The following is a 17,597-nucleotide window of genomic DNA, read 5'->3' as shown; positions in this document are numbered from 1 at the left end:
TTTGAGGAAAACGCTACCGAAGTTATATTAACAGTTGACTGTAGTACTCACGCTGCTAAAACACTCGACCACTGCTACTCCAACTACCGGGATACCTACAAGGCCCTCCCCGCCCTCCCTTTGGAAAATCTGATCATGACTCCATTTTGCTCCTCCCTTCCTATAGGCAGAAATTCAATCAGGAAGTACCCGTGCTAAGGACTATTCAACGCTGGTTTGACCAATCGGAATCCACGCTTCAAGATTGTTTTGATCATGCGAACTGGGTTATGTTCTGGGTAGCCTCAGAATACCATTGACGAATACACTGAGTTTGACTTGAGTGACTTGAGTTTATCAGGAAGTGTATAGGAGATGTTGTACCCACTGTGACTATTAAAACCTAACCTAACCAGAAATCAAGGGTAGATGGCAGAATTCGCGCAAAACTGAATTCGCGAACCACCACCTTTAACCATGGCAAGGTGACTGGGAATATGGCTGAATACAAACAGTGTAGTTATTCCCTCCGTAAGGCAATCAAACAGGCGAAACGTTAGTATAGAGCCAAAGTGGAGTCGCAATATAATGGCTCAGACACGAGACGTATGTGGCAGGGTCTACAGACATTCACGGACTACAAAGGGAAAACCAGTCACGTTGCCGAGACCGACGTCTTGCTTCCGGACAAGCTAAACACCTTCACCCGCTTTGAGGATAACACAGTGCTACCGACGCGGCCCGCTACCAAGGACTGTGGGCTCTCCTTCTCTGTGGCCAAAGTGAGTAAGACATTTAAGCATGTTAACCTTCGCAAGGTGTTGGTCAATTTCTTCAACAAATGATCAGGTCTATATAATTATCAAACATACATTAGTAATGGAAAGGAAATACAGACTCTGTTTAAGTATTAAAATGATCCTTTAGTAATTCAATTATAGGCAGAAGTTGGTACAGAGTACAGTGTATGATAGCTCTCCACAGGTTCTGCAAAATGTCTAAGACATCCTGTAACTCATATAGCCTCTCCCAGTCCTCCTTGCGTGAGTTACCCTGGCAACAACATTTTAATAAATCTAACCTCCCCCTGACAGCAGCAACCATCTTATCAGCAATTAAAAGCTCAGAAGTGGGTTTGACTGAACCTTGACCTTTCATCACAAGTATAGAGTCATAACAAGGTGAACGAGTCCAAGCATCTTCTGACAGGTGGCTGTTTTCATCAGGCCTGCGGTAGCCTTGTGTTCTCAGGAAACCAGATAACCACGGTGGGGCCCAGACAGGAGGAGTATGAACGTACTGTAGTTTTCCTTCTCCTGATAGTGTCTGAAGGGCACAACACTCAAAACAGGTGTTAATGCACACACAGAGGTCTCCTAGAAGAGGAGACCTTACAGTTTATCATAACACAATTTATTAACCCTTTAAAAGGTTTGCGGCCTTGGTTTAACCCTCTTCAAAGGCTGCCGGCCAAGGCATCTCTAGCCGTGTCATCAAAGCATGCGCAGACCAGCTGGCTGGAGTGGTTACGGACATATTCAATCTCTCCCTATCCCATTCTGCTGTCCCCACATGCTTCAAGATAGCCACCATTGTTCCTGTGCTCAAGAAAGCAAAGGTAACTGAACTAAATGACTATCGCCCTGATGCACTCACTTCTATCATCATGAAGTGTTTTGAGAGACTAGTCAAGGATCATATCACCTTACCTGACACCCTAGACCCACATCAAATTGCTTAACGACCCAATTGATCCACAGACGATGCAATCGCCATCGCACTGCACACTGCCTTATCCCATCTGGACAAGAGGAATACCTATGTAAGAATGCTGTTCATTGACTATGCTCAGCATTTAACACCATATTACCCTCCAAAATCATCATTAAGCTTGAGGCCCTGGGTCTGAACACCGCCCTATGCAACTGTGTCCTGGACATCCTGACAGACCGACTCCAGGTTGTGAATGTAGGAAAACAACACCTCCACTTCGCTGATCCTCAACACTGGGGGCCCCACAAGGGTGCGTTCTCAGCCCCATCCTGTACTCTCTGTTCACCCATGACTGCGTGGCCACGCACGCATCCAACTCAATCATCAAGTTTGCAGACGACACAACAGTAGTAGGGCTGATTACCAACAATGACGAGACAGCCTACATGGAGGAGGTGAGGGCCCTGAGAGTGTGGTGCCAGGAAAATAACCTCTCACTCAACATCAACAAAACAAAGGAGCTGATCGTGGACTTCAGGAAATAGCAGAGGAAGCACCCCCCTATCCACATCGACGAAACCGCAGTGGAACAGGTGGAAAGCTTCAAGTTCTTCGGCATACACATCACTGACAAACTGAAATGGTCCACCCACACAGACAGGCGCAATAGCGCCTCTTCAAACTCAGGACGCTGAAGAAATTTGGCTTGGCACCTAAAACCCTCAAACTTTTACAGACAATTGAGAGCATCCTTTTGGGCTGTATCACCGCCTGGTACCTTACTGCCCGCAACCACAGGGCTTTCCAGAGGGTGGTGCGGTCTGCCCAACGCATCACCAGGGGCAAATTACGTGCCCTCCAGGACACCTACAGCACCCAATGTCACAGGAAGGCCAAAAGATCATCAAGGACAACAATCACCTGAGCCACTGCCTGTTCACCCCGCTATCATCCAGAAGGCGAGGTCAGTACAGGTGCATCAAAGCTGGGACAGAGAGAAGCTGTTTTTCCAGTCTATCTCAAGGCCATCAGACTGTTAAATAGCCATCACTAACACATTAGAGGCTGCTGCCCTATATACATAGACTTGAAATCACTGGCTACTTTAATAATGGAACACTAGTCACTTTAATAATGTTTACATATTTTGCATTGCTCATCTCATATGTATATACTGTATTGTATTCTATTGTACTATATCTTAGTCTATGCTGCTCTGACATTGCTCGTCCAAATATGTATATATTCTTAATTCCATTCCTTTACTTATTATTGTGTGTATTGCTGTGAAATTGTTAGATATTACTTGTTAAATATTACTGCACTGTTGGAGCTAGAAACACAAGCATTTCGCTACACCCGCAATAAAATCTTGCAAACACATGTATGTGACCAATAAAATTTGATTTAATGTGTGGTTCCCACCGTGAAGCATGGAGGAGGTGGTGTGGGGGTGCTTTGCTGGTGACACTGTTGGTGATTTATTTAGAATTCAAGGCACACTTAACCAGCATGGCTACCACAGCATTCTGCAGTGATACACAATTCCATCTGGTTTGCGCTTAGTGGGACTATCATTGTTTTTCAACAAGACAATGACCCAACACACCTCCAGGCTGTGTAAGGGCTATTTGACCAAGAAGGAGAGTGATGGAGTGTTGCGTCAGATGACCTGGCCTCCACAATCACCCGACCTCAACCCAATTGAGATGGTTGGGGATGAGTTGGACCGCAGAGTGAAGGAAAAGCAGCCAACAAGTGCTCAGCATATGTGGGAACTCCTTCAAGACTGTTGGAAAAGCATTCCAGGTGAAGCTGGTTAAGAGAATGCCAAGTGTTTGCAAAGCTGTCATCAAGGCAAAGGGTGGCTACTTTGAAGAATCTCAAATATAAAATATATTTTGATTTGTTCCAAAAAAAATTGGTTACTACATGATTCTATATGTGTTATTTTATAATGTCTTCACTATTATTATACAATGTAGAAAATAGTAAAAATAAAGAAAAACCCTTGAATGAGTAGGTGTGTCCAATGCTCCTTACAAGCCAGAATGTTGATTCAAATTACATTTAAACGTACTCTACCGGTTGTCTGTGCGGTTTGTCCTTCAGCTACTCGAAATTTGACACTAAATATCCACAAGGTAGTATTGTTTACCCAACTTTTTAGTGAGCCTGTAGGTTAGAGAGCCTGTAGGTTATATGATTCTAATATTGACTGTTGGGGAGTAATGGATTACATGTAATCCGTTACATGTAAGGGATTACAAAAAAAAACTAACTGTAATCAGTTGCGTTACCAGCAAAATATTGTAATCAGATTACAGATACTTTTGAAAAACTAGATTACTCTGAGGATTACTTTTGAAATTCAGGAAGGATGTTTGCGGGAAAAAAAATGAATCTCTGTTTTCTCAATGACATTCAAATCAGCATTGAAAAAAGACGTTCAAATTTGGTCAATGTGAGTGAGTCTGACCATAAATCAGAGACAACTATGGTGACACACCAAATCTGTTTGATGGATCGCGGGAAAAGAGCAGAAATGGGCTTGACAGCAGTGGTGTAGTCTACGGCGATACGGATATCACTTATTATTGATATCTACATAGCACATTGATGTGAATCACACTGCTGCTCTCTCATTTAGCTATGTGCGCCTTACAGGTTGTGGTTGTTGTGGATGGCTGTTCACAAATCTAAATGTGTATTTGAACCCAACAATGGTTGACCCCAATAATGGTTGAATTCAAGAAGTCTAAGCTGCCTATCAATCATTGTTTTTGAAACCATTGGCTAGCCAGTGAAAAATGCGCTCTTGTAACAGTTACATAGTGCAGATCCCAGCCTATGGAATAAAAGTGATGCTTTTATTGTTCAATGTAATTCATGCTGATAAAAAAAAAAATCATAGGCCTAATGGACAAACTCACACTTTTGATAGACTTAAAGGGGTAATCTGTAGTTGCTACATCCATTTTTTACTTATTTATTTAACCTTTTTAACTAGTCAAGTCAGTTAAGAACAAATTCTTATTTACAATGACGACCTACCCCGGCCAAACCCAGACGATGCTGGACCAATTGTGTGCCGCCCTATGGGACCCCCAATCACGGCAAGGTTGTGATACAGCCTGGAATCGAACCAGGGTCTGTAGTGATGCCTCTAGCACTGAGATGTAGGGTTGCAGGGACTGCTGCGCCATTCGGGAGCCCTTATAAATTATATATATTCATTGATTCTTGAAGAATATAACTTATAAATGCCTCATGAGCTTGGTTTAACTGTCACACTCCATGAGAACCCAAAATATGAGCTTGTTTGTCTGTAAACTAAAAATGTATAGCCTCATAACATGGTTAAAACAATATTTTTTATATAATGGATGGTCAGTCCTTGCATACATCCTGTAAGTCTGTCTATTAATCTGAGAGTGGTTACGTTTATCCATCCCTCAGCTTTTTTATCAAAACAGAGGCGGGACGGCCGTTTTGTTATTGTTTCATCTGTGTATTTGCCCTTTAAACAGCTGCATATTATCAAGATATCAAAGTGTCACCAACTGTAACGGGGTTCGTACTGGCGGCAGAGAAGTCAGGCGCAGCAGAGCAAAAACTGATTTACAACGGCGTCGTTTAATAAACATAAAAACCACCGTAAACAGAAAAATCAATGAATGGGTCAAACAAAACCCGGTATCCACCAGCATAACGTACACAAGCACTACAAGAAACAATTCCAGACAAGGACATGGGGGGGGAACAGAGGGTTAAATACAAAACATGTAATTGATGGAATTGAAACCAGGTTTGAGGGAAGACAAGACAAAACCAACAGAAAATGAAAGGTGGATCGGTGGTGGCTACAAGGCCGGTGACGTCGACCGCCGAACGCCGCCCGAACTAGGAGAGGGAGCGACTTCGGCGGAAGTTGTGACAGTACCCCCCACTTGACGCGCGGCTCCAGCAGCGCGCCGACACCGGCCTTGGGGACGACCCGGAAGGCGAGACGCAGGGCGATCCGGACGAAGACGATGGAACTCCTGCAGCATTGAAGGGTCCAACACGTCCTCGACCGGAACCCAGCACCTCTCCTCCGGACCGTACCCCTCCCACTCCACGAGATACTAAAGGCCCCTCGCCCGGCGCCTCGAATCCAGTATGGAGCGAATGGAGTATGCCAGCCCCCCCCCGCACCTCCCGCACCTCAGACTCCTGGAGCGGACCAGCCACCACCGGCCTGAGGAGAGACACATGGAACGAGGGGTTAATACGGTAATCGGGTGGAAGTTGTAACCTATAACAAACCTCGTTCACTCTCCTCAGGACTTTAAATGGCCCCACAAACCGCGGACCCAGGAGGGCAGGCGGAGGGGCAGGTTTTGGGTCGAGAGCCAGACCCGGTCCTCCGGTGCAAACACCGGGACCTCCCTCCTTCTTCACAAAAAGAAACTTGAGGAGGCGGGTGAAGTAGAGGACCGAATGTACCCCTGATGCAGGGATTCAGAGACATATGTTTCCATAGCCTCCGTCTCCGCCTGTGAGAGGGGATACACGTGACTCCTGGGAAGTGCAGCGTCTACCAGGAGATTTATCGCACAATCGCCCCGTTGATGGAGTGGTAATTGAATCGCATTCTTTTTGGAGAAGGCGAGAGGCATATCGGCATATTCAGGGGGAATGCACACGATGGACACCTGGTCTGGACTCTCCACCGTAGTAGCACCAACGAAAACCCCTAAACACCTCCCCGAGCACTCTCGCGACCACCTCGTGAGAGCACTCTGTGGCCAAGAAACAGTGGGGTTATGACAAGCTAACCAGGGTAGGCCTAGCACCACGGGAAACGCAGGAGAGTCAATAAGGAAGAGACTAATTCTCTCCTTGTGACCCCCCTGCGTCACCATGCCCAGAGGAGCAGTGACCTCCCTAATCAACCCTGGCCCTAATGGTCGACTATCTAATGCGTGAACGGGGAAGGGCACAGCCACAGGAAAAATGGGGATCGCTAAACTATGGGCGAATGCTCTATCAATAAAATTCCCAGCCGCGCCTGAATCGACGAGCGCCGAATGCGGGGAAAACTCAGGGAAAGTGACATACAAACATATGTGCAACAGAGGGCTCTGGGTGAGAATGGTGCCCGGCTCACCTGGGGTGACGCCAGAGCGCCCTGCCTGCTGCCTCGATACCTAGAGGAACCAACCCGGCCACAGATGGTGCACGAGCTGGAACCCCCTCCGGTCTCCCTGCATACCGCCCCTCCCAGCTCAATGGGTATCGGAGAGGGGGTGCATGGGGATGGAACCAACAGACCCCGATCTGAACGTCTGTGGGTAGCCAGCAGGTTGTCCAGCCGGATGGACAGATCCACCAATTGGTCGAACGTGAGGGTGGTGTCTCTGCAGGCCAACTCCCGATGGATGTCCTCGTGCAGACTGCAGCGATAATGGTCGATCAGGGCCCTGTCGTTCCATCCCGCACCGGCAGCCAGGGTCCGAAACTGCAAGGCAAACTCCTGTGCGCTCCTCGTCCCCTGCCTCAGATGGAAGAGGCGCTCACCGGGGCGGGTGAACTCCTCAAATTGGTCCAACGCCGCATCTCCCTCTCTCCACACGGTGTTGGCCCACTCCAGGGCATTCCCGGTGAGGCACGAGACGAGGGCGGACACTCTCTCACGGCCCGAAGGAGCTGGGTGGACGGTTGCCAGGTACAAGTCCAGTTGTAATAGGAACCCCTGGCAGTTCGCAGTCCTCCCATCGTATTCCTGGGGCAAGGAGAGGCGAATCCCACTGGGACCAGGAGAAGGAGGAGTGCTTAGTGGAGACCTCGGTTGTGCTGGTGGAGGCGATGGGAGAACTACCTGTCTCTCAGCGGTCCATTGTCTGGACAACGCGGGCCATGGCAGTGCCAAGATGGTGGAGCATTGCTGCGTGCTCCCGGACGCGCTCCTCCACCCCTATACCCGGGGTACCTGCTCCTGCTGACTCCATAGGTTTGGTCTGGAATTCTGTAACAGGGTGCGTACTGGCGGCAGAGATGTCAGGCGCAGGAGAGCAAAAACTGATTTACAACGTTGTCGTTTAATAAACATAAAAACCATCATAAACAGAACAATCAATGAATGGGTCAAACAAAACCCGGTATCCACCAGCATAACGTACACAAGCACTACAAGAAACAATTCCGGACAAGGACATGGGGGGGAACAGAGGGTGTGAGGGAAGACAAAACAAAACCAATGGAAAATTAAAGGTGGATCGCCGATGGCTAGAAGGCCGGTGACGTCGACCGCCAAACGCTGCCCGAACTAGGAGAGGGACCGACTTCGGCGGAAGTCATGACACCAACTAAAAGGTAAACAATAGGCCTATAGCAAATGCAGCATATGTCATTCATTTTTCACATGTAAATAGCACTTTTCAGTAGGGCTCAAAGCATGCCATTCCATTAGTGCAGCATTTATTTTTCAACTCTAATCAATGAGCCCAATCAGTCCTACATGACAACAAAATCATAAACAACAGAGTAGGGCTGGCTAATAAGTCCTTCGTTTTGGGGACATGCTCAGATAAAATATTTCCAAGTCCTTTTCTTGAAGATCAAGGTGTCTAACATGTATTGTAATGACTGGAGTTCTGATAGACTTTGGTTTTTAATGTAAAGATATAATTTATTCATATTATTATTATTATTGTATGTAGTAGAAAGCGATGGGTTAGAAAAAGCCTACATAACCAACCCATAAAGTAAAGTTAACATCCATATATGGCCAGCTATTTAATCTTTAACATTGATTTATCCTGCAATAGATGTCGTTCAATTGGTAAGTGACATTTTTGTCTTCTTCTAATGCCTCTTAAGAAGAAAGTAATCTAAAAGTAACTGAATGTAATCAGTTTACGTTACTGAGTTTGGAAAATCCAAGAGTTACGTTACTGATTACAATTTTGGACAGGTAACTGTAACGGATTACATTTAGAAAGTAACCTACCCAACCTTGAATATTGAGCATCCGCCATTCACTATCCATTAAATGGGCAGAATAATTAGCGATCTAAATGATTACAAAACGTTATGACAGTGATTTAACAGTTTGCAATTGTGAGAAAATAAACAACAAACAAACCAGTGACTATGGCTTGCACAAATTCTGTGCAAGGATGTTGGTTACCAGTGCAGTGACTTGATCAGCTGTGTAGCTAACTGTTATATTTAGCAAGCTTACTGGCATGAAAAGCTTTCTTAGCCTGTTTTAATTACCCTGAAGTTGTAGACATGCATCCCCACAATTAAGGTCAGCATGTTTCTCTGTGGTCGTATTGTTGGGTCTGCTGAGCACAGTCAGCAGCTGACTCGGGATACTACTGCAATGATTAGGTGTGGCAGAAGAACAGCTGCTTCATGAAAACTCATAATGTAAGAATTAGCACCAGTAACTACTGTAGCTTGCAAGCTATCTTTTGATGGGAGATTCAATGTTGTGTGTGCAGCACTAAGTAGGTAGCTGGTTTAGGGTTGCAAAGGGTCGGAAACTTTCCGGTAAATTTCCAGAATTTTTCTGGTAAATTTCTGGAATTTTCCATGGGAAGTTAAGCCCTAGAATTTGGGGAATTTTGTTTAAATTCATCAAAAAAGTTAGGTTATAACAGTGAAACTATTTTGTGGGATACACATACGGCAATTCTAGGTCTTGTGGCATATTTTGGTTAAACTATCCCCAATTCAATGGAATTGCAACCCTCTCATTGCACCGTGCATTTTTCCATCACATGATGCCGTGCACTCTTCCATCACATGTACAGATGATTCTCAAGATCTTGCACACTAATGACATGCAAATTGAGCCCACACTACCTCACTATCTGAGCCAATGACTACATGCTTTCTGGTAAGTTTTGATTACAATACTGGGTGGGGTGAATTTATTTTATTTGACATACATACTTTTCTTGTTAACTAGTAAGTAGTAGCCTACAGCAAAGTGTGTTTAAATCATTTCTAACTTGTTAACAATTTCTGCCAGTTAGTTTTTGCTACCATGTGGGTTTTAGCTTGCATGAGCCTGCTAAATGAGGAGTGTTAATTCACCTGTTTCCATACATGTTTCATTTGAAAACGTTTATCTTACAAAGGAGTTGTTTAATCAAACTGCTTAACTATTTATCTGTACATGGAATTGTATTATTATTTTTTTTTACTCATTATTTTCCTAATCTTTACAGGAAAATGCCACGGGCACTATCTGATGTGTGGAGACATTTCACTGCAGCTAATGTAGAAGGAAAAGCTGTGTGCATTTGCAAATACTGTGCCAAATCATATGTGAAGAATGCAACAAAGATGCAGAATCATTTAGCCAAGTGCATAAAGTTCCCTCAGCGCTCACAACAAGCAACCTCTGACAAAAGTCCCTCTACTTCTATTCAAGGTGAAAATGATGAATCGGACACCTTATCGATAGCAACTTCAGCCATCAACATCAATCCCACCAACATAAGACGCCTCAGAGTGCAACTTGTCCTTGTTTGGGAACACACACATCAAAGCACGCAACAGGCTGAACAATACAAGGGTTGAAAAATTGGTGGCCATCTGGGCAAATTTTTGGCTTTTTGAGCCTGACAACGAGCCATCCTCAACAAGGTTGGAAAGTGACAGTGAAGATGAGGCCTCAGAGTCTGATGTTCAAGAGGTGGACATTGAGGAGGTCCAGGGAGAAGACTGACAGGAAGACAACCAAAGCTTTAGTTTCTAGACTATCATTTTACAGATGTATGTTGAAAACGTTTTTGGGAGATGCGATAGATCATTGGGGATCATTCAGTATTCCCTTTCTTTTGTTGTTCAGTGAAACCATCCCATGTGGCAAGTCAACTCATTTAATTAAAGTTCAATTCGTACCTAAATAGTTTTTTTTAACCTCTATTAGAAGGATTTAATCATTTGCAATTATTTCTACTTATGATAAGTTAAATGGTTTATGGTTAATTCCCATATATTCCTGTTAATTCCCACAGAAAGTTTCCACCTCTGAATATTCCCCAAGATGTGCAACCCTAAGCTAGTTGGTTAGGAGCATTGTTTCAGTCAAAAAGGATTTCAGTGACGGCTCAGCTAACGTTAGCTTTAATGTTGGACAAATTTATGCTAGCTTTCGTACCATAGTCAAACTTCAGAAATACTGCTCATTGACGTGCAATAATCCTTTTCTAAATGTCACATGTTACATATTGTCTCCAACACTGTTTGTTTACTATATATGTGGGAGCCATCATGGCGTTATGTTATGTTGGCATTTCATACCTAATCTAGAGCCTTGAATGTTCTGGTGCAGATGGAACTGAGTCTGAGGCAGGAGCTGCAGGAGATGCTGGGGATCAGTGGCGAGTTGTGAGTCAGAGCAGCTCAAACGCTTTGAGGAGTTGATGGAGCTGAAGCAGAGGCAGGAGTACCAGGGTATGAGGGACATGATGAACACAGAGTAAGCACTGCTTGTTTTACCTCAAAAAATGGTCTCCTTTTCACCTACCAATAGGCTTCTGTCCCTGTGACAGGACTGAAAATGTGTTATGTGTCAATCTTCATTTGCTGCTTGTCTTTCGCTTGTTTAAAAGAACACAAAAAAGCCTTGGGCGTCAAGAGAAGTTGTAAGAAGAGCACAAAAACAGATTAAAGGTTTTGAAAGTTTAACTACTACAAATTCAGAAAGCAAAATGTAAAACAATAGTGTTCAGATAAAGATGGAAAAACCTCCTCCACAGATCCTGAACCTGTGCCTGCGGGAGGAGGAGCAGCAGCGTTTGCGGGAGACGGAGTTTGAGAGGTAGAGTGCTGGAGGGCAGGGAGAGACTGCGTGCTCTCAACGCCATCCAGGAAGAGATACTGCAACTCAATCAGCTCCTGGAGCTGGCCGCACCCACCCAATCAGACCCCACCCCTGGTCTCACATCCTATAGCACCCGCGCCAACCATCTATGCTCCCAAGTGTCGGAGGTGGTGCGCACGACAGCTGAGGTCAGTGAGATCCTATTCTTCATTCATCTATAATGGCATGAGTCTTGAATGGCCTAAATTGCACTTTCAATAGACATTATAGCACCACATGTCAAATGGTGGAACTCTTGCATCATGGTTTTTCATCAGAGTATGGGGGAAAGTAAACATCTCCATTGTTGCGATCCTGTTTTATGTCCCTGCTCTGGTCAATATGTGTAAGTGGCTGTGTGCTTGTGTAAGGGGAGTTCTCCAGTGTGGAGGACATGACGGTGGCAGAGCGGGCACTGCATGAAATAAGGTCACTCATCCGGGTGATGCAGGAGGCGGCTGCCCAGGCGATGAGGAAGAAGGAGCGGGAGGGGAAGAGTAGCGCAGGAAGTTGGCAGAGCTGCAGGCCCAGCAGGAGGAGCAGAAGAAGAATGCAGCTCTGTCAGCCAAAGAGAAAGCACAGAATAAGGGTAAGGAGAGGGAGGATAAATGGATGGATAAAAGGAAAGTCAGGAATGTTATAGTTTGGATACAAATGAGTGAAAGGTTAGGAATTGAACAATCGGTTTAAAAGCACTGTTCTGCCGAGTGGTGCAGCGGTCTAAGGCGTCACTACAGACCCTGATTTGATCCCAGGCTGTCTCACAGCCGGCCGTGACCGGGAGACCCATGAGACAGCGCACAATTAGCCCAGCGTCATCCGGGTTAGGGGAGGGTTTGGCCGGCCGGGTGGCGGGCCGCGACTCCTTGTGGCGGGCCAGGTGCCTGCAAGCCAGTGATGTAAAGTACTTCAGTAAAAATTCTTGAAAGTACTACTTAAGTAGTTTTTTGGGGTACCTGTACTTTACTTCAATATTTATATTTTTGACAACTTTATACTTTTACTTCATTACATTTCTAACGAAAATTATGTACTTTTTACTCCATACATTTTCCCTGACACCGAAAAGTACTCGTTACATTTTGAATGCTTAGCAGGATAGGAAAATGATCTAATTCACACAATTATCAAGAGAACATTGCTGGTCGTCCCTACTGCCTCTGATGTGACAGACTCACTAAATACATGCTTCATTTGTAAATTATGTCTGAGGGTTGCAGCATGTCCCTGGCTATCCGTAAATAAAAAAAAACAAGAAAATGGTGCCACCTGATTTGCTTAATATAAGGAATTTGAAATTATTTATACTTATACTTAAGTATATTTAAAACCAAATACTTTTATACTTTTATTCAAGTAAGATTTTACTGGGTGTCTTTCACTTGAGTCATTTTCTATTAAGGTATCTTTACTTTTACTCAAGTATGACAATTGGGTACTTTTTCCACCACTGCTGCAAGCTGACTTCGGTCACCACTTGTACGGTGTTTCCTCCGACACATTGGTGTGTCTGGCTTCCGGGTTAAGCGAGCAGTGTATCTTGACCTTCGCCTCCCCCGAGTCCGTACGGGAGTTGCAGTGATGGTACAAGACTGTAACTACCAATTGGATATCACGCAATTGGGGAGGAAAAAGGGGTAAAATAAAATAAAAAATAAAAAGCTCTGTTCTTCCCAAAGGCCTGCAGAATAAAGCTGAGCAGAGTGGTATCAAGAGCTCCAGGCCTCAGCTAACCAGTGGTACCAAGAGCTCCAGGTCTCAGCTAACCAGTGGTACCAAGAGCTCCAGGTCTCAGCTAACCAGTGGTACCAAGAGCTCCAGGTCTCAGCTAACCAGTGGTACCAAGAGCTCCAGGTCTCAGCTAACCAGTGGTACCAAGAGCTCCAGGTCTCAGCTAACCATTGGTACCAAGAGCTCCAGGTCTCAGCTAACCAGTGGTACCAAGAGCTCCAGGTCTCAGCTAACCAATGTGCGTAGTCTTTTGAAGGCCTGAACAACTCTAAAGATATCCAAGTTGGTTGATCCCGCATGAATGAGAAATGCCGTTATAAGAAGAGGGAGGATAAATGGATGGATAAAAGGAAAGTCAGGAATGTTTTAGTTTTGTGTGAAATGACGTTATAGGAGTACCCACTTGCAGTACCCACTTTATGATACACCTTCACATTAAAAGCTGCATGAAAGATTAATGGCAACATTCCTATTGCTTTGTTTTTTTTATGTTTCAGAAAAAGAAGGTAAGAATGAAGCTCCAGAAGGCAACCGCCATCCCTGTCAGCCAGATCTCAAGTGCGTCTGTGCGTTATGGACAGTGATCAGAGCAAATGTTTTTTTTTACCTAGGCAAGTCAGTTAAGAACAAATTCTTATTTTCAATGACGGTCTAGGAACAGTGGGTTAACTGTCTTGTTCAAGGGGCAGAACAACAGATTTGTACCTTGTCAGCTTGGGGATTTGAACTTGCAACCTTTCGGTTACTAGCCCAATGCTCTAACCACTAGGCTACCCTGCCGCCCTGGCATATCTATGGTACAGTGAAAAAAAGGTAAACATTGCTATAACATGTGAGATTGATATTGTCTCCGGCATGTTTGTCAAATACCCAGATTCCAAGCTCAGCGACATTTTTGACAAGATTGACAAGCTGTTGTCTGGGCAATCGGTGGTGTCTGGAGGGAAGTCTGTGTCCACCTCCCAACAGCATAACGGCATGGACTTGGTCAGCTACAAACTGGCCGAGAAGTTTGTGGGGAGTTCACATGACCTTGAATTTGAACTGGTGGAGACACAGGACTATTGGTCTGTATTGTCTCTTTACAATAGAATGTGTCTTCCATACAGTGCCTAATGTTTAATCAAATCAAATTTGATTGGTCACATACACATGTTTAGCAGATGTTATTGCGGGTGTAGTGAAATGCTTGTGTTTCTAGCTCCAACAGTACAGTAATATCTAACAATTCACAACAATACACACAAACCTAAAAGTAAAATAATGGAATTAAGAAATATATAAATATTAGGATGAGGAATGTTGGAGTGACATAGACTAAAATACAGTACAATAGAATACAGTATATACGTATGAGATGAGTAAAGCAAAAATATTAAACATTATTAAAGTGGCCAGTGATTTCAAGTCTATGTATATGGGGCAGCAGCCTCTAAGGTGCAGGGTTACGTAACTGGGTGGAAGCCGCCTAGTGATGGCTATTTAACAGTCTGATGGCCTTGAGATAGAAGCTGTTTTTCAGTCTCTCGGTTCCAGCTTTGATGCACCTGTACTGACCTCGCCATCTGGATGATAGCGGGGTGAACAGGCAGTGGCACGGGTGGTTGTTGTCCATGATGATCTTTTTGGCCTTCCTGTGACATTGGGTGCTGTAGGTGTCCTGGAGAGAAGGTAGTTTGCCCCTGGTGATGCATTGAGCAGACCGCACCACCCTCTGGAGAGTCCTGTGGTTGCGGGCAGTGCAGTTGCCGTACCAGGCGGTGATACAGCCCGACAGGATGCTTTCAATTGTGCATCTGTAAAAGTTTGTGAGTGTTTAAGGTGCCAAGCCACATTTCTTCAGCCTCCTGAGGTTGAAGAGGCACTGTTGCCCCTTTTTCTAGGGTGTCCAGCTGTTGCCCCTTCTTCACCACACTGTCTGTTTGGGTGGACCATTTCAGATCGTCAGTGATGTGTTGTGTCGTCTGCAAACTTGTTGATTGAGTTGGAGTTGTGGGGCCCCTGTGTTGAGGATCAGCGAAGTGGAGGTGTTTCCTACCTTCACCACCTGGGGGCGGCCTGTCAGGAAGTACAGGACCCAGTTGCACAGGGCGGGGTTCAGACCCAGGGCCTCGAGCTTAATGACAAGCTTGGAGGGTACTATGGTGTTGAATGCTGAGCTAGAGTCAATGAACAGCATTCTTACATAGATATTCCTTTTGTCCAGATGGGATAGGGCAGTGCAATGGCGATTGCATCGTCTGTGTATCTATTGGGGCGGTAAGCAAATTGAAGTGAGTCTAGGGTGTCAGGTAAGGTAGAGGGTGGTCCTTAACTAGCCTCTCAAAACACTTCATGATGACAGAAATGAATGCTACAGGGCGATAGTAATTTAGTTCAGTTACCTTTGCTTTCTTGGGTACAGGAACAATGGTGGACATCTTGAAGCAAGTGCGGACAGCAGACTGGGATAGGGAGAGATTGAATATGTCTGTAAACACTCCAGCCAGCTGGTCTGGGCATGATCTGAGGACGCGGCTTGGGATTCCGTCTGGGCCGGTAGGGTTAACAGGCTTAAATGTCTTACACGTGTCGGCCACGGAGAAGGAGAGCCCACAGTCCTTGGTAGCGGGCCGTGTCGGTGGCACAGTGTTATCCTCAAAGTGGACGAAGGTGTTTAGCTTGTCCGGAAGAAAGACGTCGGTGTCCGCAACGTGGCTGGTTTTCCCTTTGTAGTCCATGATAGTCTGTAGACCCTGCCACATATGTCTCGTGTCTGAGCCGTTGAATTGCAACTCTGCTTTCTCTATACTGACATTTTGTCTGTTTGATTGCCTTACGAGGGGAATAACTACACTGTTTGTATTCGGCCATATTCCCAGTCACCTTGCCATGGTTAAATGTGGTAGTTTGCGCTTTCAGTTTTGTGCGATTGCTGCCATCTATCCACAGTTTCTGGTTAGGGTAGGTTTTAATAGTCACAGGGGGTATAACATCTCCTATACATTTCCTGATAAAGTGTGTCAGTGTATACGTCGAGGAGGCTACCCGGAACATACCCCAGTCCACGTGATCAAAACAATCTTGAAGCATGGATTCCGATTGGTCAGACCAGCGTTGAATAGTCCTTAGCACGGGTACTTCCTATTTGACTTTCTACCTATAGGAAGGGAGGAGCAAAATTGAGTCGTGGTCAGATTTGCCGAAGGGAGGATGGGGGAGGACCCTGTAGGCATTTTGAAAATCTGACTAGCAGTGGTCTGTTTTCTCAGTGTGAGTGCTACAGTCAATGTGTTGGTAAAACTTGGGTAGTGTTTTCCTCAAATTTGCTTAGTTTTTTTTATTTAATCCATTTTAGAATAAGGCTGTAACGTAACAAAATGTGGAAAAAGTCAAGGGGTCTGAATACTTTTCCGAATGCACTGTATAGTATGCCAAAACTAAATTTGCATTTATCATGGCCAGTATCATGAATGCAACATTGGATAAAATGGTTAATCTTGGTGCTAAACTTACTGAGTCATTGTTCCTTACCCTTGTTGAGAAGATCATTATCAAGGTAGTTAATGTGGCTTCTTGCTGTGTATGTGTCACGAGAATTTTCAATCCCAATGATAATAACTTACAATCAATAAGCTTTGACCAATCCCCAAGGTTTGTAAGACCCTGGGTTTAATAATAATTAGGCAAAGACTCAGTTTATGCAAATGTACAGTTTATTCACGAGAACGTTCTGAAATCAAAATGCAAACACAGTCTTTATAACTCACACATAAACAAGTTCAAATCTTAAGCTACGCCTTGCTCAGACAGTCGGTGTTTTTACACTACACAGATATATTGTTTCTTTAATCTGCAACATGCAACTGAGCCACATGGGGTCCCGTGTAGCTCAGTTGGTAGAGCATGGTGTTTGCAACGCCAGGGTTGTGGGTTTGATTCCCACGGGGGACCAGTATGGAAGAAAAAAAAATGTATGAAATGTATGCATTCACTAAGTCGCACTGGATAAGAGCATCTGCTAAATGACTAAAATGTAAATGTAATAATCTTCTGCAAGCCTAACAGTTTCTCCACTCCATGGGTGGAGACAGTCTATCAATAGCTCCTCTTATCATTTGTTTCACACTTGCACCCTGCTTACATACTAAAAAGGAGCAAAAGGTCCTGGTTCTAATTCTGACTAAAACTACACACATCATATTACAAATTTATGATGAAATTCTTTAGTCATTACTTTAAACATATAAATTCCATTATCAGTATGGTTCAAGGTTTTTTTTCCTGTCATATTGTTTCCTTTTTTCTCATTCACTGCAGTGATAAT

The 17,597-nt window shown here is 44.6% G+C and overlaps 1 pseudogene; it reads left to right on the top strand.

Moving 5' to 3' along the window:
• The first annotated feature begins 11,029 nt into the window (after positions 1 to 11,029).
• On the top strand, positions 11,030 to 14,407 carry LOC106585306 (mRNA export factor GLE1-like; annotated as a pseudogene).
• The last annotated feature ends 3,190 nt before the right edge of the window (positions 14,408 to 17,597 follow it).

The sequence above is a fragment of the Salmo salar genome, chromosome ssa24, assembly GCF_905237065.1.
Source record: "Salmo salar chromosome ssa24, Ssal_v3.1, whole genome shotgun sequence".
Lineage (NCBI taxonomy): Eukaryota > Metazoa > Chordata > Actinopteri > Salmoniformes > Salmonidae > Salmo > Salmo salar.
The sequence above is the reverse complement of the archived record's forward strand: the minus strand, read 5'-3'. Positions and strand labels throughout refer to the sequence as shown.